The sequence below is a fragment of the Acomys russatus genome, chromosome 3, assembly GCF_903995435.1.
Source record: "Acomys russatus chromosome 3, mAcoRus1.1, whole genome shotgun sequence".
NCBI lineage: Eukaryota > Metazoa > Chordata > Mammalia > Rodentia > Muridae > Acomys > Acomys russatus.
The window spans coordinates 42,316,129-42,339,614 of NC_067139.1; the positions used below are offsets into that span (position 1 = coordinate 42,316,129).

At 44.3% G+C, this 23,486-nt stretch overlaps 1 pseudogene; it reads right to left on the bottom strand.

Moving 5' to 3' along the window:
* Nucleotides 1–323: 323 nt before the first annotated feature.
* LOC127187064 (ras GTPase-activating protein-binding protein 1-like) overlaps nt 324–23,486 on the bottom strand; it is a 48,345-nt pseudogene continuing 25,182 nt past the window's right edge.

Genomic DNA, 23,486 nt, shown 5'->3' on the forward strand with positions numbered 1-23,486 from the left:
ACCAAATGCAGAGCCTGGAGCCAAGTCTGATATTCAAGCCAAGTCCTTCTTAGGGCCCCATCAGGAACTCAGACAGACAGAGTGAAGCATGGCAGACAGAGCCAACTGAGGTCCGAGGCCTCACAGAATCACCTTCTTCAACAGCCTCCCAGTCTGAGGCATGGTTTTAGGACAAGGCAGAACAATGTCAACACAACACATACACGTGATGAAAAAGGTCAGTCTTTCCTCTTTAAAAATCTGTTCCTCCTAAAGTATCATTCTAGACAACTGGAAGAGAAGGCCTAAAAAGTCAGAGGAGGAGAGAACGGCAGGGAGCACATATCATGAACACAAGCGAAATTAAAATTGTACAAACTCAAGCAGTTTATAATGGACTACTCCAAGACACCAAAGGCTGGTTGAAGGAATCATCACTCTGCAGGAGCTGGGGCTGTGTGCTGTGTGGAGATGTGGGCCAAGCAATTCACTGCCTTGAAGTTGTAATTCCCCTGCCCACTCCAAAGCCCAATTTCTGCACCATGCCTGTGTGGGGAAAACCTCTCACCCCATCACTCAACCCACCACGGTGTGTGGGTGGATGTCTCCGGGTGCCCGAAGGTGGTTATCCCTGAGGTCACCTTCCAGGGCAGCTCAAGTTGTCTCTTACACATTTGGAACCTGATCAGCCTATTGTTAAGGACATTCTGAAAAGGCTCAGAATCATCAAACACAACAAAACCAGAGTTGGGTAACTTCAGCACAGCTCCATCATGTTCCCATAAATTTGGGGAAAAAAATCCTTCAGTTCCAACTTGTCAATCTCATGTGGCAGGTTCCCAACGAAGAGGTAGTGACTGTCAGGGTGCCTCACCACCCTTGGAACCGCCCCCTGGTTCACCAGCTTCATGGATTGGCAGGGGTGGCGGGGTCTTCTCTGTGGAGGAATGTTAATCCGTTGCTCTCGAGCTCTCTGATCTCTCTGAGACCTTTGTGGTAGAGTCTGAGAATCAGGCATCAATTCTGGACATGGCTGTGACCACATGAGGTGGTCCTGGTCACTGGAACAGCCCCACTGGGAGAAAGGTTCTTACTCATCACAGATGCCCAATAAGACATCCCCAAGTCCTCCTCTGCTGGGGCCGTGTCGGCTGGGAGTGGGGAAGCGCTTTTCTGCTCATCCTCAGGAGCAGCTTCCTCCAGTGCAGGCTCAGGCTTGTTCACCTTGCAGGTCGTTCATAGGTTTGGGCTCCAGGTCGCCTCTGGTTCCACAACAGGCTCCTCTAAATCTTCCTTTAAGCCATTGCTGACAGTCTGACCATAGAAAGTCCCAGAATCATCAAGCACCACCTCTGGGTGTCTTTCTTCAGGTTCTTCTACTTAGATTCCTCCCGAGGCTCCGTGACAAAGCCACCAAAGACCTCATCTTGTTATCTGAGGATGTCCTTGTGAACATAGAATTTGTTGGCAACAGAGCCCTCAGGAGCAAAGACAAAGATCTCCATGAACCTCTGCAGAGCCCGGCTGTTGTCGCACAGTAGCATCACCACTTGGACCACTGCGCTATCATTCAGAGTCGTAGGCTTTGCACTTTTTCAGAGCTGCTTTATTTGGGGTTCTTTACAGCTTATACCTTCCTTCCAACCCACCTGTCCTACATAGGAGAGGAAAGAGGTTAATGTGAACAGGAGAAGCAGACCTTCTTAGACTCAGTTCCTGGGAGCAACGCCACCCTTCATAGTTGGCAGGATTTCAGCACACCTGTTAAACAGCAAGCCAACAATTCAGCAAAGGTGACTGCAACTGTAGTAGCTGGAACCTAGAACTTTGAAGCCTTCTCTGGAGAAGTTCTCTCTAGGAGTGTCTCAAAGTGGAGCGATGAACAGCCAAACAACAGGAAACAATGCCAAGACCAATATATATCTCCTCTCAGAGTCCGTACTAGGATGTTTTTCCTATGGCAAAGACCAAGCCCCCAAAAGAGGCAGTTCCTCTTCTAGCGGATAAACATCACCTTTTCTCTTACAAGACTGTTTCCCATCCCACACTTGGGATCAAAACAATAACATGTTTACATCACTATACATCCCTCTAGACTCAATTTTCTTAATTATATTTTACTATGAACTTATTAACTGAGCGTACCTCTTTTTTTGTTTTTGTTTGTTTTTCGAGACAGGGTTTCTCTGTGTATCCTTGGCCATCCTGGACTCACTTTGTAGACCAGGCTGGCCTCGAACTCACAGCGATCCGCCTGCCTCTGCCTCCCGAGTGCTGGGATTAAAGGCGTGCGCCACCACGAGCGTACCTCTCTTACAACCCAACTAACCCAAACAAGAGGAAAAAGAGATTAAAAACACAAAAATGAAACCTTCTGGGTATCCGTTCCTAGGAATGACTCTCCTGGCACCATCAGCAGGATTTCTTCTGCTGGAACCTGGAACAACCAGAACACAGAGCCTCAGGCAGAGACTGGAGCCCCGAAGTCTTCCCTCGAGTGGTTCTCTTTAGGGCATTTTGAAGTGGAGCAATGAACAGCCAAACCATCTCAAGTCTCCAAAGACGCCCCCCCTCCTGTTTTTGGCTCACATTTATATCTCCTCTCAGAACTTGTTCAAGGATGTTTTTAGCTGGTAACAACCAAGCTCCCCCACAAGGTAGTTCAACTTCTAAGGAGATAAACATCACCTGCTCTCTCACAAGTCTGTTCCTCATCCCACACTTGGGATCTAAACAAAAAATATGTTTATCTCTCCTTCACATCCCCTTTTCTATTAAAAAGAGCTATATACATAAAAGAATTATCAGTAAAAGTTACATTTACAAGGACCAGTCCATTTATATTTGACAATCTTGGAGAAAGCATTCCACTATCTATCCTATCCTAGCAAGTCCTATCCTAGGTCCAAAGTTTTCCTAGATTGCTTTCTTATTATAACTTACATTTATCAACCTACAAACATGTTTTTTGCTCTTAAACAACTAAAGCTTAAGTATAGGAATACTATGGCTAATTTTCAGCCCCATCAGAGAATTAAAAAGGAAATGTCTAATATGTAGAAAGTGCAGGCAAGAAGCTTCCAAACGTATAGAAATGACAGAGACAGTTGTCTGCCTGGACAGTCACCAAATGTTTTTAATGTATTGTTGGGGCAGCCAGTCTTTAGACTACCAGCCTACCAGATGTCTAACAGACATTTTTTGTGAAGTAGAAATTTTGAAGGACTGGCCCACCTAGTCTCTGCATAGTTGGACAATCAGTTTTCCAGTGTCATGCGTGTTCGCAGTTTGGACAGACAGTCTGCTAACAGCAGAAGAGATAAGAACAGTTTTTTGATCCAATGACTACTTTGGCCACACTTGTTTGATGCCCATCATCATCACTGAAGTAGATTGGAGGTGCTGCCAGGAGAAAATGTGTCTGTCAGAAAAACCCTTTCTTATTAAATGTCATATTCTGTAGATCTCTGAAATGTTTGAAGACCATTTATCTATTTACTACAGTGCATAATCAAATCTATCTTTCAGTATATCTAAATAGAAAAATACTGCTTGTTTCTAGCTATGTACTATCTGCTTGATCTTGAAAACATATACAAGAAACTAAAAGTTTATTTCTGTATTTAACTAAACTATTATCTAACAAGACTACAAGATTTATAGGCGACTAACTACTAACTTGCATCTGCAACCATCCTGAACAGTTTGCAATAGCTTTCATAAGACTAGGATTTTACATCACACTTTCAAATGAATTGCATATGTACAATACATTAAACAAAAGTTGAACAAAGTAATAGATTTCTATCAATATACAATACCAATGTAGAATATTTCAGGCTAGTAGATTTAATAGTCTACCTTTTATCCTATACTGCTATATCTCCTCTTTTATAATTCCCATTTCCCTCTTTTCCCCTAACACTAGCACCATAAGGATTGCATGTAATTCTGATTTTTGTACTGAGGTATATGGGCTTTTGATCACCTTGGTTATTTTGTTTTTAAGATTTATTTATCATGTGCAGTGTTCTGCCTGCATGTACATCTGCATGCCAGAAGAGGGCATTAGATCATATTATAGATGGTTGTGAGCCAGCATGTGGGTGTTGGGAATTGAACTCAGGACCTTTGGAAGAGCAGACAGTGCTCTTAACCTCTGAGCCATCTCTCTAGCCCTGCCTTGCTTATTTTATCTGATTTATAACCTGCCACTCTCATCCTGTTTACATCAGTATAGAATGTTGGTGCATCTGGAACTGGTGTTCTCTTTATAATATGTGGAAGAATCCAATTAGTTCTTTTAATAAACTCTATACATTTGCTTTTCTGGTATTTGTTATTTCCTCCAAGTAGCTATTACAAGCCCTTTGCCAATTTTCATTGATTACCCGTAATGACATAATCTCATCATTAGTAAGAGGCAATACAATTTCAGTTGGGTCTGTTCCTAACAGTTGACACAGTCTTATTCTACCTTTTATAATTCAGATTTTTTTCTATGTACGTCTTCAATTTTTCACTTTGTTCATGTGCTAAGAAAATCCATTTCATAATATTATCCTAGTAGAAGGTAAAATAACCTAAATGCAATCAAGCTCAGGATCAATTCTATCCATATATACATCTTGCAGTCTTTGTTTTACCAGAATTAGCTTTTTCTGCTTCAGACGTTAGACACCTTGGACTATTTAAATCTGAATCTCCTTGTAATGTTTGAATCAAATTATGAAACTCTTAAGTAGCTAAGCCAATTGTAGGCTTCAGCCAGTTAATGTCTCCCATTAATTTCTGAAAATCATTAAAAGTTTGCAACTGGTTTCTACAGATCTATACCTTTTGTGATCGAATTTCTTGAGTTATTTTATAGCCCAAATAGGTAATTGAATCTCCTCTTTGTATTTTTTCTGGAGCAATCTATAACTCCCAACATGGCAGAATTCTTTGTGTCTCTTTAAACATTTTCTTTAAAGTATCTGCATCAGAATTAACCACGTAATGGTAAAAGATTGAGTAAATTGGCTATGAATTATTTATTTTTTATTTTATTTATTCAGATTACAACTCAATTGTTCTCCCATCCCTTATATCCTCCCATTCCTCCCTCCCTCCCCTAGGCCTATGACCGAAGGGGACCTCCTCCCCCACTATATGATCATAGGCTATCAAGTCTTATCTTGGAAACCTGCTTATTCTTTCTTTGAGTGCCATCAGGCCTCCCCACCAAGAGGAGGTGGTCAAATATGGGGCACCAGAGTTCATATCTAAGTCAGTCCATGCTCTCCATATAACTGTGGAGAATGTCCTGTCCATTGGCTGGATCAGAGTAGGGTTCGATGGTTACTACTTGTATTGTCCTTGGTTAGTGCAATAGCTTGAGCACACCCCCCTGGGCCCTGATGCACCTATCACGATGTTCTTCTCTACGAGTTGTTTCTAACAGTTGTCGCACAAAGTATTGACACAAAGTTGGACTATTTAACATTCCCTGTGGAAGTCCCTTCCAATGGTATCGCTTTATTGGGCCACTACTGTTCAGCATAGATACTGAGAAGGCAAACCTTTCCCTAGCCTGCTTATGCAAGAGTATTGTGGGAAAGAAAAATCAATCTTTTAACCTAATATCACTATTATAGGCCATATCCTAGGTAACAAAGAAGGCCAAGGAATTCCAGACTGTAAAGGACTCATTGGTTCAATTACTACTCTATTCATTGCTCTTAAATACATCACCATCCTCCATTTTCCTGATTTCTCCTTTACAACAAACAAACGGTAGAATCTTCTATATGTTGAGCCTCCAGCTGCTCTTGTACCCGTGGTTCAAGTGCCTGTGATATTTCTTTTGCTCTGGGCCACTGCTCTGGCCACACAGGTCTGTTTGATAACCACTCTAGGGGCAAGGATGTTGGTATGTCAGCAGTGGCCCCCTTTATAAATTTGGAAACTCAATACCTGTGAGGTTCTGTTTGGGCAATGGGCACAGCTTGTGATCGTTCTTGATTATACATAGCAATATATTCCCCAGGAGCATCTACCATCTCACCCCTCATTTCATCATCGTGTGTCTCTGTGATGGCAGGAATATTGATTTGAGTACCCTAATGTTGTAAAAGATTCCTTCCCAAAAATGTATTGATATGTCAGCCACAATAGGGTCTTAGCTTCCCTGCTTGCCCTTCTGGTCCCATACATTTAATCCACTGTACACTTTGTCTTATTTGAGATAATTTACCAATTCTTATAAATTGTGTATAAACCTGAAGAGGCCAATCTGGATGCTAAAACTTTTGGGAAAGGATCGTGACTTCTGCTTCTGTACCCACCAAACCTTCTACTTCAACATTTGTACAATTAATTTGGGTCTCTGATCATTAACCATTGTTTGCCAGAACACACATCTTCCAGTACTCCCAAATGCACCTGTTCTTCTTTGTTTTCTGTTTTTGTTTTTTGTTTTTTTGTCTCTCAAGACAGGGTTTCTCTGTGTAGCCTTGGCTGTCCTGGACTCACTTTGTAGACCAGACTGGCCTCGAACTCAGATCTACCTGCCTCTGCCTCCCGAGTGCTGGGATTAATGGCATATACTTCCATGCCCAACTGCACCTGTTCTTTCTACTGGAGTGGCTTTGCTCTTGATGCAAGGAAACAGTAACAGCTGAGCGATTCTATCCCCTACATTAATTTGCATCTCCTCCTTTACATATGCCATGATTTTTCTTCCTTACAATCCCCATCTATAATACCGGGATGCACAATAAAGCCTTGAGAAGTTAACTTAGTTCTTCCCAAGATTGTTCCTATTGTTCCTGAAGACAATGGACCATAAACACCAGTGGTTATTTTGTAACGGTCATCCTATGGGAATAGTGTAAGAGAGTTATCTGAGGCCAGCTCCAAAGCCGCATGGCCTTCAGTAGCATGCATTAAGTTATCAATACCTAGTTTTCATCTTCCTGCAAGCTTGTTACCTCCTGATGGACCAAAGAAAGACGGCTTGTGTTGTTTGCTGCAGGGCCTTGAGCCAACAGGCTCCTCCTTTCATTTCTAGATGGCAAGAGATTACCTCATATATCTCTCTTGGAATGGCAATCCATAGACCAATGGAAGCCTGGAAGTCTTGGCATACCATTACCATCATGGCCAGAAACGCCTTGTTTTCTTCTATAAGTAGTTTTCACCAGAACTAATGCACCTGTTATTTTAAGGTCTGAAGCTTTTAACCTTACAATTTTGTTTGTAAATGGCTAAATTTACCACAAAGCACCAGGTGTGTTGATTTCTGAGACCTCTAGCTATGGCTTGTCCTATATCAATGGCTTGATGCTCCTGAGAGCCGGTATCAGCGGTTTCTGTTATCCGTTCATCTAATGGGGCTCCTCATGTTTTTCATGGTCTACTTGCTCCGTTACGTTCAGTATTTGCATTCTCATATGCCATGATCAGTGTCAATTCCTGTTGGGTCTTAGAGTCTGATACGGCTCTATCTAGAGCTGAACCCAATCTCTGTAAGAATTCTCTGAAGGCTTCTCCGGGGCCTTGAATTACCTTGGTCAATGAGGTGGTTGTTTTACCAGGCTCCTCAACCATGTCCTAAACTCTTAAGGCTGCAACATGGCATTGTTCAATTACTACATCTCTGGACTGGGCTTGTTCAGTCAGTGTAAAGTCCTTCACCAAGCAATTGATTTTTAACAATACTTATCCCACTTGTTAGATTTTGATGTTACATTCTCGTGGCTTCATTTCTCCATCACAATAACCACTGTGCCTGTTGAGCAGCTTCTAACACAGCTGACACCAATCCCTTCCAATCTTGGGGAATAAGTTTATGCTGCATAGCCCAGTTACTTAACATTTTTTTAAAAAAGTGAAGGATAAATGCACAAAGACTGGGGGAACTGATGGTGTCTGTGTAGTTCTAGAAAATTCCTCTAGTGGTGCCCTTACCTCCAAAGCCCTTTTAACCTGTCTAGCTTCCTGTTCCTCTGGAGCCCTTTTGGCCTCTCTGGCCCTACCGCATGCTCTACAGACCTACGCCGTCACGTCCCACCTTTCATAGACGCAAAAGGAACAGATGCAGCAATGTGAGCAGACTCTTATAAAACCATGGGCCCAGATATATGGTTTCGTTTTTTAATATATTTCATTAATTTATTCATATTACATCTCAATTGTTATCCTGATATATGGTTTCTTAAGTGAGTTATTTCAAATGTTTTGTCATAGCACCGGGAACCAGACAACTTAACAGTAAGCCAGCATCTCCCGCATTTCTGTTTTAACACTCAATATGCAGGTTTTTTGTAGAACCTGCTCAGAGATGGATGCCTTTGCTTAACTTACCAAAGTTCTATGCCTGAATGCTGGTAGGGAGAGAACGTAAGGGTCTAACCCATGGAAAGATCCGACCACAGCTTATCACCAAAGGGTGTCTTGGTGGCAGAGTCAAACTACAGCAATCTTGAAATATACTCACCATTTCTGCCAAGTGGAAAATCTGAAATGCCCTTATCATCCAAGATGGTTCAGAATCTCAGACATGAAGGCTAGTCTATCATCTCCGGAGACATGGGGGCTGGGTAGCTAAGATTAGAGACAGCTGTGTGCAGAGAGAAACTGACACCCCTCACCCTCCTCCTCAAGTGTTCCCACGGAAGGGATGGAGCTTGGAGCTGAGCTGGCTCAGACACAGAGGAGTCAAAGCTGGAGGGTTTATTGGAAAAGGAAACCCCAGAAAAATCCTGACACATCTTGCAAAAACCTTTAAAACTTAAGCATGACTACTGTCCAAATCTTGCCTGTGAAGCGTGGCGAAGAGGGGGTGGTCTTGATTGAGAGACCTTCGACCCACATGTAGCATTTGCTGAGCTTGGATCAGGCTTCCTAACATCTGGGGTTCCATGGAGGAGACCATGTCCATCCTGGGACACGGGGCACAGGGCCCACTCTTCGGTGGTGGTGGTGGTGGTGGGATTCTTGAATGGAATCCAGCACCTCTAGAGTGAATAGACAGAAAGCTGTGGGAAGGACTTAAAATGCTGTCTTCGGGGGCTTTCACTTGCTAATTTGTGTCTGTTTATAAAGCCTCTTAAAGATGGGCAAATTATATTATATCATTGGCCACAGCTTTTATGACCCTTGACATTTCTCCCACCCAGTGGAAATTAAAGTGCTGTAGTGAGAGGTATGGAGAAGAAGGTTATAAAGACTCCTGCGTGCTGTGGACTGGGGCAGTGCTGCATGGAAAAAGCCCTCCTAACTCTCTATAATGAGGCAGGGATCAGGGGACCACACTGGAACTCCACAGCTGTCACCACACATGGCTCACTGCTCCAGGTGTGTGTGAAACAGGTTGAGCATGGCTTCTGACCTGCAGCCAGGGAGAAGATTTCTTGGGGTTAGGGATGGGGTGGAAAACTCTGAAGTTGCCATTACGGGGTCAATTTCTGGCTCCACTGCTGACTGGCTGAATGGGGACATCACTCAGTGAGCCTCAGATGCTCTTGAGGCAGCTGTGGGAAGTGCGGAGGACAATGAGGCATGGCCTTGAGGACAGTGGCAGCCACTGAGTGAGGACTTAGAACGTCAATGGCTATGCTCATATGAACAGTAGCTGCAAAGGGATGTGTGAACTTCTCTGTGTATCCACAGAAACAACAGTTCTGTAATTACCCGGAGGTGATGGATATTCACTGGCTGGCAAGGCCCAGATAGAGGTGGGCAGAGAGTAGAAATGGTGATTGACTTAATTCTCAAAGTATTGATTGAGTCTGCCATGCTCAAAATGCTTAAGGGCACCCCCTGCTCCCCGTCTCCCCCAACTCCATCCCCGCCAATGAAGATCTGATTGTAGAGTTTTGTTTGTTTTTTAAATCTTGAAACACCACAACAGCTATTGAATTTTGAAGCATCTCAGTTTCATATCTTGGCATTAGAGCTCTCAACCTTTAGTGTTAAAGTGGATTCTGCAAAAACTCTGCCCTGTCTAAAGATGCAGCAGACCATGAAACAGTCAGTGGTCCAGGGCCTCCAGAAGAGGATGCAGTGTTCTTGCAACTGTAGGTGATTTGTTAGCAAGCTGAGCATCCAGTCTGAATGCCTTTGGAGAAACACTTTGTTCTTCAAACATCTAAGAGTGCCTTGCTGCAAAACTAGTTGGTGTGGGTCACTTTGATTCAGTGTATCCAAGAGACCCCAGTACATAGCTCTCTGAGGCAGCCACTGGCACGACACACCACACTGCTGTACAGTAAAGGTATTTGTTATACAAGAAGGAAGAACACCCTTTAAGACAATGCTGAGAGGTGGCTCAAGGGTGGTAGTTTTTAGCAAGGACTCGGGTTCAGTTCTTAGCACTATACATCCCCCCTGCTGAGGACTGTATTCCCAATGTCCCCTTATACTTGCTTCAGAGTGCACAATTTCTGTAGTGTGGATACCCGAATTAGCATATTAATAAAAGGAACATTGTACAGGCACTTGGCATATTTTCCGCTTGGCAACTGGGACACACAAATATTGCTACTACCATTTTACAGACGAGGGCACCAAGGCCCAGAAAGGTGAAATCACTTGTGCAAGCTGACTTAGCAGGCAAGGGGCAGAGCCTGGCACTGACTGTAGAATAATCTTGCTCTAAAAAAATCCTACTGCATTTTGTATGATGCCTCCCTGAGTGTCACTCCTAGGTACTTCATGAACTCTGGACAGACAGACTTGAGAAGCACTTGGGGACAGAGGGAGGGCCAGATTTAAGGGGAGAATGCCAGCGAGGAGGCTGCTTTTCCACCACCTGCCCACCCCACCTTCCCACCCACCTCCTGCTACTGATGGAGGTCACAACAAGGGATTTGTCTCTGGAGATCAAACCGGTGATCCATTCAGCTCCCAATCCCGCCTCTGCTCAGCTCTGAGTCATGACACTGGAGCAGGAGGTTCTACAGCCCCCAGGCGAGCAAACACTGCAGCGTCTTGAAGGGGGATGAAAACATGCCAGCTGACCCCAGACCCATATGTGCCCCAGAGCAGCAGAGTTAATGAAGCAAATGGCCAGGTGAGGTCACAGACCAAATTCCAGGCATGTTTTGCCCACACCGGCTTAGAGGTCTCCTTGTCAGATTTATGGACACATCTGAATCTCATTTTTAAGATTCCAGTCTCTCAGCCTTGATCTACTCCTCTCTAATGCTTTTCTGCTGTGGCCTGAGGAACGAGTCGAGGGTAGGGGTGGGTGGGGGTAGGGGTTGGAGGGTGCCTTGCAATTAACATGAATACAAGAAGAAAATTCACACAATCTCTATAATTAGCTCAGAAACATCAGGGATGTTGGTGTCTTAGGGGACAAAAAAGGGGTGGGTGGGTAATGGCGCCATGCATTTTGTGTGGTGTCTCAGTTGTTCCTTCAACACGTCAGCCTGCTAACTTAGCCCCTGCTAACTAACCACTGCTGATGGCTCAGCAGTGAAGCAGGCGTTGAGGACCAGGGGGGAATTCAGAGGCTCCAAAGCTCTAGCTTAGTGCCCTGCCTGGGGACATGACCAGAAGGTGACAAACCAAGTCAGAGGTAGGGCTAACAAGGGTAGCAATCAAAACTACGACCAAAAGGTGGACCCCAAAATGCCTGTGTTAAAGAAAGATCTATGCTAGTCTTTGTGGCCAGGCCAGTGGTGGCCTGTGCTTCTGCAGGAGCCCCTCTGTGAGGGACACCAGGGCTGCTTGGGACAGGCTAGCATCTCCTGCAGGGTATGACCTGTTGGGGCCAGGAAGTTGACATTGGCGGTGAGACTGTAGGATCTTGTCTTTTGTAAAGAGCAAAGATAGAAACAGCAAAATCTTCCCTGTGGTTTTAGTTTCCAGCCCTGCCCCCCCTTTTTTTTCTTATTAGCACTTTTTCTTTTTTTTATTTTCCTTTGGGCTGAGGCTGGCCCAAAGGAGCTGTACAGACAGCTCTCCTCTCTCCCTGCCTCTCCCTCCTCTCTCCCTTCCTCCCCTCTGCTCATTTGACCACCAAATGCGAACCACGAGAGTTTTTCTCAGCTGACTGGGATGGCAACGCAAACTGAACTTCAGAGAAATCCCTGGGTGATGGGTTCCATTCTCAAGCTCTCTGCCAGGGCCAGGCTTGCAGGCTCCATCCTGGAGTGGAGCCGAGCCCAGAGTTAACCCACAGGGTTGAGCAGAAGGGGAGTGATCCTCCCTACAGCCTTAGAAGCTGTGGTCAAGAGATCAAGTTGATTACATTGGCATATTTCTTTGGAAAGTTGCAAAGCATTGACATTAAAATAGCCTCCCTGCTAATTAAGGGTTTAATGTAGCCGACGTAAAGAACGTTAATGAGCGCCGTGGCACCCTGGCTGCTGAGTTAATGGCTGAGCAATGGGTCCCAGACTCTGGGCTTATCTGCCATTAGGCATCTCTGAGCTGGCAGGAAGAGCAAGCTGACAAGAATGGCTGTAGAAATGATTGAGTTTCTCAAGCAGCCTGTGTTATTTTAATGAGAGCGGGATATTGAGAACATGGTGCGTTGATCAACTGGACGCATAATGAAGGTTGTTTCTTCTCGCCCCCCCCTTCCCACCCCTTCAAATGAAGCAATTATTCCTCTGACCTCGGGAACTGCATTTCAAAGAGGTCTGAAGACAGGCTTAGGCCTGCTGCTCGGATGAATTCTGTGCTGCCCAATTACTGACCTCAGGAGTCAGCATTCTGGAGATTGGAGTCACGGGGCGTTCCCTTCACAGGCTCACTTCTAATAATATACCTTCCATGCGGACACCATTAACCTGCCTTTTCCAGTTAGCCAATAACGCTGGGCTCAAGGCAAAATTGTTATCAGCTCTCCAGGGGTCAGGTCCCTGCTTTAATTAGAAACAGGGGCATCTGCAAGGGAAAGTAATAAAAGCTGACAGTGCAGAGAGGCGAGGTGAGAAGTCACTGGGTCTTGGGACTTGCAGAAAGATTTTTTTTTTTTTTTTTTTTTTTTTTTTTTTTTTTTTGAGACTTAAAGAGTCATCACTAACTTGGGCTACCTCAACGCCGAACTCCATTTTCCTGGTCGGTTTATTCCTATAAAGCTGACAGGTATGAATCATGCTGCTCACACTCCGTATTCCCAGGTGTGTTGTCAGCTTTCCATCACTATAACAGAACACCTGACACAGTCAATGAATAGTGAGAGAAATGTTATTTTGTCTCTAGTTGTGGAGGTTGCAGTCCACACTCCCCTGGCTCTGTGGCCATGGCCCTGAGGACAGCAGTGGTTCACACAGAGAGCAGTGGAGCAAACCAACTCCATGGAGATGAAAGAGAGGGGACCAGGAGTTCACAGCCCCTTTCAAGGACACGTCCTCAGCACTGAAGAACTTCCCATGGTTCCTACCTCCTAAGGTTTCTAGGACTCCCCCAAGCTTTGTCCCCGAGTGTCCAGTTAAGGACCCATCCTTAATTCTTGAAGCCCCTGAGAGACATTTAAGATCAAAGCTAAAGCATGAGAAGTTCAGAAGTGCCCCGACTTCCAGACTTGGTGGTTTGAATTACTCAAGGGAATTAAGTAAAGTCTGTTGGACAGGGCTTGGCACTAAGCTGCCCCTGCCCCAGGGGATCTGTAAGAGGACTGAGCCCCAATGCCTGGGAAATCTCCAGTTCATTCCAGCACCTTCTTTTTATATGGAGAATGATCCTAGCTGAACACCACTTTCTGAGGGCTCAAGCTCTTTAACACACTGAGCATGCCCACCCTCCCCTTTCCTCTTTTTTGTTTTGAGACAGGGTCTTGTTATATGGCTTAGGTTGTCCTCAGTTTCCTCAGTGCCACAGCCTCTCAAGTGCTGAGGTTACAGGTACGTGCCACTAACTCTGATTCCACCCATTTTAGAAGAAAGCTTTTGCAACATCGACATCACCTTTAATTTCAACAGACAAGGCTTGAAGGGCAGTGTTTGAACTGGGCTCCTTTATGGGAAATGGTGTCCCTTGGGAATTTAGTGTCTAGCGATGAGGGTGTGGAGCCGGGTCTAGGAAGCAGTATTTTGTGGTGCAGAAAAAGGACTGGGTACAGAGTCAAAACACCCATCCTTACACTTGGAGGATAGCTTTGCTCAAGTTCATCACAGCAGAAAAAGGTGTAACCGATCATGGTCCTGAGTCCCTGGCTTTCTTTAGTCTTATCTTCCTGCCAGGCATTGGTGAGCACGTGGGAATTTAAGAGTTGGACAGGCCATCTTCAGCACTCACTCTAGTGTGGCAGAAACCATTTTTTTTCTTGTTATCTCTGAGAAGCCACTGATGTCTACTAGGAAGTAGTTCTGCATTCTGTCATGGCTGGTTATTTTGTAAGATGTGCCTGTGTCGGTAATTCAATCTTGTAAATGCATTTGGAAGGTCAAAAAGCCTGAAGACCATCTGGACAGAGCAGACTGTTTTGTTTTGTTTTGTTTTGTTTTCTGGGGCAGTGGCCTTCCCATCCTGTGCCTTGTCTATTTCTTTAGCTATGGATGCCCATTTTGGCTGCATCTTATTGATCCTTGAAGGCTTATTGCAAATGGTGTGGCCCCCAAATGCCTTTCCTGAGGCCCCTCTTTTACATCTCTTCTCTAGCTTAGTTACATGTGACTTCCAGCATCGTCTTTGAAGCTACAAAAGTAACTACAAAATTGTACTTCTTTGAAAAACATCTTAGCTCTGTGTGTGTGTGTGTGTGTGTGTGTGTGCGCGCGCGCGCGCGCGTGTGTGTGAGACATGTGTTTGCATGTAGAGGACAGAGGACAATCTCATGTGTTTCAGGGGCTGTCTACCTTGTATTTTGAGACAGGACCTCTCATTGGACTAGAGCTCACAAGAAGGTTAGCTTGACTGACCAGGGCCCCAGAGACCACCAAGGACCTGCTGTCTCTGCTGAGACTGCAGTATGCATGACTGTATCAGATTTTTTTTTTTTTTTTTTAAGACAGGGTTTCTCTGTGTAGCCTTGTATGTCCTGGACTCACTTTGTAGACCAGGCTGCCTCTCCCTCCCAAGTGCTGGGACTAAAGGTATGTACCAACCACCTCACCCAGGCAACAACATTTTTTTAAAAATGCGAGTACTGAGGATTGACTTAAGTCCTCATGCTTGCAAGGCAATCATGTGACCAACTGAGTCACCTCCCTGGTCCTCAGTTAGAATTTCTGTTAATGCTGTTTCCATTTTATTGGTTTATTAAATCACTGAAAATGCTGAAGGCGACATTCAGTTAGGACAGAACCATATAACATCCAGAGTTTAAAAAGCCTCTCTATTTAGTCTGATTCTGTTTATCTGTTTACATCCCCTTTCTTCCTGCTAATCTCTCTGTCTCTGTCTCTCTCTTTCTATACACACACACACACACACACACACACACACACCCCAGATTGAATCGAATTAGTGTCCCGTGAGCTGCTCCAGCCTATGAATGACAGTTAAAGAATGCTCAGGCACACACTAAGACACATCCCATAGAGACTCAGAGTGGCTTTCATGGTCCATCCATCTCGTCCTGGTCTCTGGAAGCACAAGGCATCAATCCCACACTTCCTATCTGCCCAGTTTCATATTTCCATAGTCAGAAATGAAGGAGTTTTCAGGAGGGACCTCCACTTCATCCCTCCGTTTTCTTCCTTCCTTGGCCCCTTGCCTTTTCATTTCTTTTAATTTTCCTTACTCAGGTTGAGCAAACTCTGTAAGGTCAGATAGTAAACATTCTGCCCTGGCTCAATCTTCCATGGAAAATAAGAGACGAGAAGGCATTCCTTCCTTCCGGGCAGGCAGGCTGTGGACACTGAAATGTGAATGTCACAGAATTATTGTTTTATGTCATGAAATATTGTTCTAATAAAAATGTTTTCAACCAGTGGGGGCATACCTGTCATCTCAGCACTCAGGAGGCTGAGGCAGGAGAGGACCATAAATTCAAGGCAGCCTAGGGTTACATAGTGAGTTTCAGGACAGCTTGGATTTGCTGAGTGAGACCTTGTCATTAAAAAAAAAAAAAAAAAAAAAAAAAAAAAAAAAAAGTCTCTAACTCTTCAATACTGTGAAAATGGTTCTGAGCCTGTGGCATGCACAGGGCTGGACATATGGCTGCTTTGACTCAAAGACCCTGGTTGTCAACCATGTCCTTCCTCCTTTACATTCATGCTTTGTATCTGCTTTTTTAAAAAAATAGAATTAATAATAATTTTCCATTTCTTCCTAAAGGAGTAAGGTATAAAATTTTGGAATTCAAGGCTGGAGGAATTAAGCCAGGAGAGGTCTCCAAACTTGTAGGCATTATCCAAAACTCGAAAAAGCAACAAGCAAGCAAAAAGCCCACATTTCCACGTGTCCGTGCCTTTCTTCTTATGGCACACAAGGTTTGATTCCTTGCTACTGGTTTTTGTTTAGTTTTCAGACAGAATTTTCATTATGTAGCAGAGGTTAGCCTCAAACTTGCAGCAACCCCTTCTTTTCAGCCTCCTGAGAGCTGGGATTACAGATGTGGGCCACCATGCTGGGCTCCTAGACGGTCCTGAGCAAAGTGTGCTGCTGCTGTGCGCACTGTGTTCTGGAGCTCATTCTGTTTTTGTAGAGGACCCAAGTTTGTTTCCCAGCACCCGTGCTGGGAGGCTTACAACAACCTCTAACTCTAGATCAGTGCTTCTCAACCTAGGGGTTGAGACCCTTTTGGGGGTCCCATATCAGATATTCTGCATATCAGATATTACATTACAATTTACAACAGTAGCAAAATTACAGTTATGAAGCAGCAATGAAAATAATTTTACGGTTGGGGTCACCTCAACATGAGGAACCATATTAAAGGAGTACAACGCCAGGAAGGTTGAGAACCACAGCCTGAGACGCTTTCTGTCAGGGTGTTTTCTCACAGCAACAGGTTGACATGACACTGGGACAGCGGCTCTATCCATTTCTTCCTTTCTGTTGCTCATCATAACATCCAGGAAAAGAGGACTCATCAGAGAACGAACTTCACAATTACTTCAAAAGCCTAGACTGCCTTACAAATCTAGCAAAACCAGGGTAGATTCAGAGAAAACGAGTTTACCTTTGCAGTTTGGTCACTCTCTTGACCCACATGGTGGCATTCACGAAGGAGGGAGGATTTGGGTCTTTGCCCTGAGTTTGTATCTTTCCTTAGGGACCAAATGTGAGAGGCCCTGACACTTCCTCCAGTCCCTTCCTGTTTTATTTGACTATGCTGCAGGCAACACTACATTTTTAGTAGATACAGGATCTCTCTTTATATAGCCAATGTCTGGGTTTTAATGACTGAAGAAATACTCGCACTTGTCGAAATGGCTTTAGGAGAGGACTGGGCAGAGCAGGGCTTCTTCCACGGCCCTTGACTAGCTCATTGTCCCCAGAGTCTGCGATAGCACATCGCACTCTTCAATGTGCAGCTATTTCCCTGGTCAAAAAAAAGCAAAACACCTAATGACTCTGTAGGTCCACTCAATAGCCACTATTAAAGCTGTTATAAATCATTTATGGGTTGCAGAGAAAACTTGCTGTCTGTTTGTGTTTTATTTCGGTGCCAGAATGCTCCATTCCAGCTGTTCTCGCAGCAGCCTGGGGTTCCCCTGAACACCCAAATTCCTGTTTCCTGTGATCTTTTCAAAAGTGCATAAGACTGCCTCTGTGCATGTGGACACGAGGTCACACAGGCACTCTGACACTCTGCTATTACAGCGGTCACTGCTCTGCTGCTCAGACATGAGGAATGAACTCAGTCCCATGTCACTATAGGTGGAACCATTGAGGGGTGAATGTATAAGTGACTTTGCAGGGGATTGTGGGTCCTAGTTGGCTTCTCTGGTTTTGCTTCCCAGGCTTAGGTGGGCAATTTTGCTTCATCACATTACGTCCACAGGGCACGTGGCTCCTGGTGGTTGAGTTCCTAACATATCCTGTTTGAGATAAAGATTCAAACAACATCATTGGCCAAGGTCTAGTGTTCCAAGTAAGAGGCTTGGAAGGCTGAGGACTTCATTAGTGCTTGTGCTCAGCAAACAGTAGACTTCCGAGGTTTGGTTTCCCATCAGTATAACTCCAAGATGATAAGAGCACATCCAGAACACAGAAAAGCCACTGAACGTGGGCCCCTTTGCATTCATTAGTTACCTCTAGGTCTAGTGACTGTTCCATGCCTAGGGTGTGTGGCCTTGGTGGCTACTGGTCCTAATCTGACCCGTAGCAGTCAGTGCTGTGGTAGGCGCTCATCGCCAATTCCCAGGTCGCAAGCAGCAACCCCACTCATTTTTTTTCCCCATCTCGATGTGATAATTTCACATCATTCGTTGTACTCTTTGGTACTAAGTTATCAGCAGCGTTTGATAATAAACCATAGAAACTGGGTCCCATAGAGGAGGAACTGCTTGGTGTGATGGATGCTTTGCAGTTAACAAGACTGGGGGAAGAAATACAGAGCTACCCATTGTGTCTCCAGAGGAGGCAGGGAGGTTGAGGTTGGAGAGAATACAACCTGCTCACCGCACTGTCTTTCAGCTGCTGCTGCTGAGTGGCTGGTTCACCTCATCCCTCACACTTTATGGCTTGGAACACAATTCCAGCATCTTGAGAGTGAGCCTGACAGGTCCCTGGTCAGGAGGGAGGATCCCGGTACTGGAATCCCTCTAGCACCATGTTACATGGGTGACTTAGAATTAGTAGACTGCCAGGGTGGGAGTGGGGGCGGGAGAGAGGGGAATGCCACTTACATTTTATAAGGTACAAAAAAGACCTCTCCTTTTGTTGTAAAGTAAAAAAAAAAAAAAAAAAAAAAAAAAAAAAAATATATATATATATGGTCAGTGGCCTCCACCAAGGTTAGGCATGGAAGGTGTGCAGAGACTGGTAACTGACTCCAGTTTTCATCCTGTGAACTTGTCTTCTGTCACAGAAGTGCTGATAAAAAGCTGTTCTCACCTTCCAGGATTCAAATGGATTCAAATCCACTCCCATACCTAGAGAAAGCCATTGCAGAGAATTTAACTAAAGACTAAAATGTAGGTCAATGATTCATTAGCATTTAAAAATAAAGTATTTTGGTCCCTATCTGTACACTAGGTCAGCAGCTATTTTCAGACCTATGTTTTGATAGGTTCAAAAAATAGGATAAAGCTGGGTATATGTCATATTTGTAAAAAATAATTTTAATTTTATTTGTGTAGTGTTTTACCAGTGTGTGTTATACCATATGCACGCTGGTGTCTATAGAGGTCAGAAGAGGTACTGTGTCCCCTGGAACTGAGTTAGGGATGGTTATAAGCCTCGATGTGGATGCTGGAACTGAACCCAGGTCCTCTGCAAAAGTAGCAAGTGCTCTTAGCTGCTGAGCCATCTCACTAACCTCTGTGCCCTTTTCCTTTTAAATTTATTGCAGTGAATGTACTTTTAAAGTAGACTGAGCATCTATTATAGCCAAAGCTGTGGGGAGTCCCTTCATAGGAGGGAGATGTTTTATTAGTAAGAAAATAAATATTTTTCCTCATTATAAAACAGTTCTGATAGAGAAGACGGTGTTTGTCTAACACGGGTGGAAGGCAGCTGGTTCTGGAGGCTTCTGAGCTTCATGGATTGGTTAAATAAGAGAGATTTTTAGTGTCACCCAGTGGTTCTTTCTGAGTGAGAACTATTGAGAGAATGGCCTACTGTGTCTACATGAGGCAGGTTGAGTATGATTTCCTCATGCAGCTTGAGTGAATTTGCCAGCCAAGTTGTATTCTACAGCACAGAGACTCATATCCAAGAGTTCTAACCACAGCCTCATCCTGGGAGCCATTCCATACAATAAAGATGGGTCCTGTCAACCATTCTATGTAATAAAGGTGGGTCCTGTCAACCATTCTAGGCAATAAGGATGGATCCTGTCAACCATTCCAGAGTAAGGATGGATCCTGTCAACCATTCTAGACTGTAAAGATGGATCCTGTCAAACGTTCTAGACAGCAAGGATGGATCCTGTCAACTGTTCTAGACAGTAAGGATAGATCCTATCAATAATTCTAGGCAGTAAGGATGGATCCTGTCAACCATTCTAGACTGTAAAGATGGATCCTGTCAACTGTTCTAGACAGCAAGGATGGATCCTGTCAACTGTTCTAGACAGCAAGAATGGATCCTGTCAACTGTTCTAGACAGTAAGGATGGATCCTGTCAACTGTTCTAGACAGTAAGGATGGATCCTGTCAACCATTCTAGTCAGTAAGGATGGATCCTGTCAACTGTTCTAGACAGCAAGGATGGATCCTGTCAACCATTCTAGGAAGTAAGGATGGACCATGTCAACTGTTCTAGACAGCAAGGATGGATCCTGTCAACCATTCTAGTCAGTAAGGATGGATCCTGTCAACTGTTCTAGACAGTAAGGATGGATCCTGTCAACTGTTCTAGACAGTAAGGATGGATCCTACCAACCATTCTAGACAGTAAGGATGGATCCTGTGAACCGTTCTAGTCAGTAAGGATGGATCCTGTCAGTCATTCTAGATGAAAAAGGTACATTAAGGTATAAACATTTATGTGTGCAATAGAAATACATGTGTCATTGTTACCATAGCCATTCAGAGGCAAGCCAATTCTGAAACACGATGAAATATGAAAACTTGGATTTATTTTTCTACTGCAGAAATTAAGCTTGCTTTTGTGATAGCTCCAGTGTCTCTTGGAAATAGTATGTAGATAAGACTTAATTTATCCCTCCCCTTACATTCTTTAGTTTTGAAAGAACTATTGAAGCCCTTAATTCTGTGGCACCACAGAGTTTAATATTTAAAATGATAAGTCAGTGGTTCTCAATCTTTTTAATGTTGTGATCCTTTAATACAGTTCCTCATGTTGTGGTGATATCCAACCATGAAGTTATTTTTATTGCTACTTCATAACTGTAATTTTGCTTCTGTTATGAATTATAATGTAGGTAGCTCTGTTTTCTGATGGTCTTGGGTGATTTCTGTGAATGGGTTGTTTGACACCTCAAAAGGGGTCATGAAAACCACTGTTATAAATTGCGTGCGTGCGTGTGCGTGTGCGTGTGTGTGTGTGTGTGTGTGTGTGTGTGTGTGTACCTGTACTGGGTGGTGTGGAGATCGGAAGTTGGTATTAGAATGTTTTCTTCAGTGGCTTCTCCACCTTACATTTTTGACAAGATGTTTTTTCTTGAACTTGTTGTTGGCTGTTTTTTACCAGACTGGCAGCTCTCCCAGAGGGGTCAGCTTGCCTGTGTGTTGCCATGCCTGGATTTTTACATTGGTTTTTGGAATTTGAACTCAGGCCATCTGGGTTACAGAGCAAGCACTCTTATCTACCGAGTAGCTGAGAAAGATCTCTCTCTGTCTGCATAAATGAAATTCTTTTTTAAAAAAGTATTTATTTATTTATTATTATGTTTACAGTGCTCTACACTCATGTATACTCACAAGCTAGAAGAGGGCGTCAGATTACATTCTAGATGGTTGTGAGCCACCATGTGGTTGCTGGGAATTGAACTCAGGACTTTTGGAAAAGCAGTCAGTGCTCTTAACCTCTGAGCCATCTCTCCAGCACATAAATGAAATTCTTGTAGTATTTACTTCAGTGTCTCCCAATGGGACTTATGTATATCAACTATTAAAATCACAGAGGGCATCATTCTCAAGTCTCCTACACTAGATGTTATTAATCACCTATTATTACTTGTGCACTCAGCCAATATGATGAGCAACTGAGCACTCTAGACTGTGGTCTAGAACTTTGGAAGGGCATGGTAGTTCATTTCTGGCATACATGGTGTTGGTGGGGTACTGGGGCTGCCTTCCTTTTCCTTTCATCACTCACATGCCCAGCTCCTCTGTGTTCCTGGTCTTCCCTCCCCGCACATGATGTTTGTTCCCTGGTCCTCCCTCCCCGCACATGGTGTTTGTTCTCTGGTCCTCCCTCCCCGCACATGGTGTTTGTTCTCTGGTCTTGCAGCCTGGCCTTCTCCTGCCATAGTTGTTTGAAGGGCTGCCTAGCATCACTGTATCTACATCCCGTGGGACAGAACAGACCCACAATGTATCACAATTCACCCATGGTGTGCCATAATTCAACCATGATGTGCCACGATTCACCCTCGGTGTGCCATGATTCACCCACGGTGTGCCACGACTTACCCACGGTGTGCTACGATTTGCCCACGGTGTGCCATGACTCACCCATGGTGTGCCACGATTGAAGGGAGTAGTGGAATAGACTCTACCTGTTGGAGAAGGGCCATTCTTCCAGTGGGAGCCGTTCCTGTGACAGCAGTGAGAACAGCTTGTGAATGTTTTGCATAAGTTGTGCTATTTAACCTTGTCAGGACTGCTGGGAAGCAGCAACCATCCTCAGCAAAAATGGAAGCTACAAAACTGTGGTCCAGAACTTTGGAAGGGCATGGTAGTTTATTTCTGCCATACGTGGTGCTGGTGGGATACTGGGGCTGCCTTCCTTTTCCAGAGGGCTCGCAGCTGGCAGTCGGTACATGTTCTTTAAAGGATGCGGGATGTGGGCTCACAGCTGGCAGTTGGTACACATTCCTTCAAGGATGTAGGATGTGAGCACATAGCTGGCAGTTGGCACACATTCCTTTGAGGATGTAGGATGTGTTTTGCAGGCTCTGTTCCAATCTTCCTTCTTGACTACCACCCTTCATGTGTCAAACCTGGCCTGTGCATATTCTTGTAGGGATAACTACCAGCCTCTTCTCTGAGCATAAGACATTTTATTTCTACGCTGTACATTAGAAAACAGGGAAGTGACAGATGTGAACTCTCCTCCCTCTTGCCTCTCAGGATGTGACAGAGATGATAAAGTAAGATAGAGATACATTAAGAATAAAGCCACACACCTGAGTGTTTTGTGAGGATCAGCCGAGTGAATGGCTGATGCTTGTGGCAGCCTGGGCATGGTTCTGAAGGCAAGCTTAGCTGCTCAGTACTTGAGCTTTGGATTTGCCCAGGATTCCATTCTGTTTTCTGCATCCTGGCGGGAGAGGTGCTGCACCCTGCTGCTCTCTAATTGTCACTTGGCCCTGGGCTCTGCCCCCAGGAATCTCTTTACTTTGCCCCAGTGTCAGCTTGAATGAGTCTGTTCCCTAGCTTTGCCTTTTATAAATGCACTGCAGCCCTCTTCCTGTGAGGGTATCCCTAGTCCACTTTGCATATTGGTGTGCAAACTCTCTGGGTCAAAAGATATGTATTATTATGAATTTTATAAATTCTGCCAAATGCCCCCTGAAGACTTATCAATTTATAACCTTCCACCACTGTAGAAGAGGTCTGTTTCCCATCTCTGCCAACCGTATGATTTGGAGTCCTTTGATCTCTGCCAAATTAGTCAGTGAGCTATGCCACCATGGTGCAATTAGCATTTCTTTATTAGGAGTGATGTCTTTTCATGTATTTGAAGACAATTTGCATTTCCTTTTTTTCATGAACCGTCTGTATATGTTCTTGCCAACAGTTTTGTGTTTGAATATTTAACATATA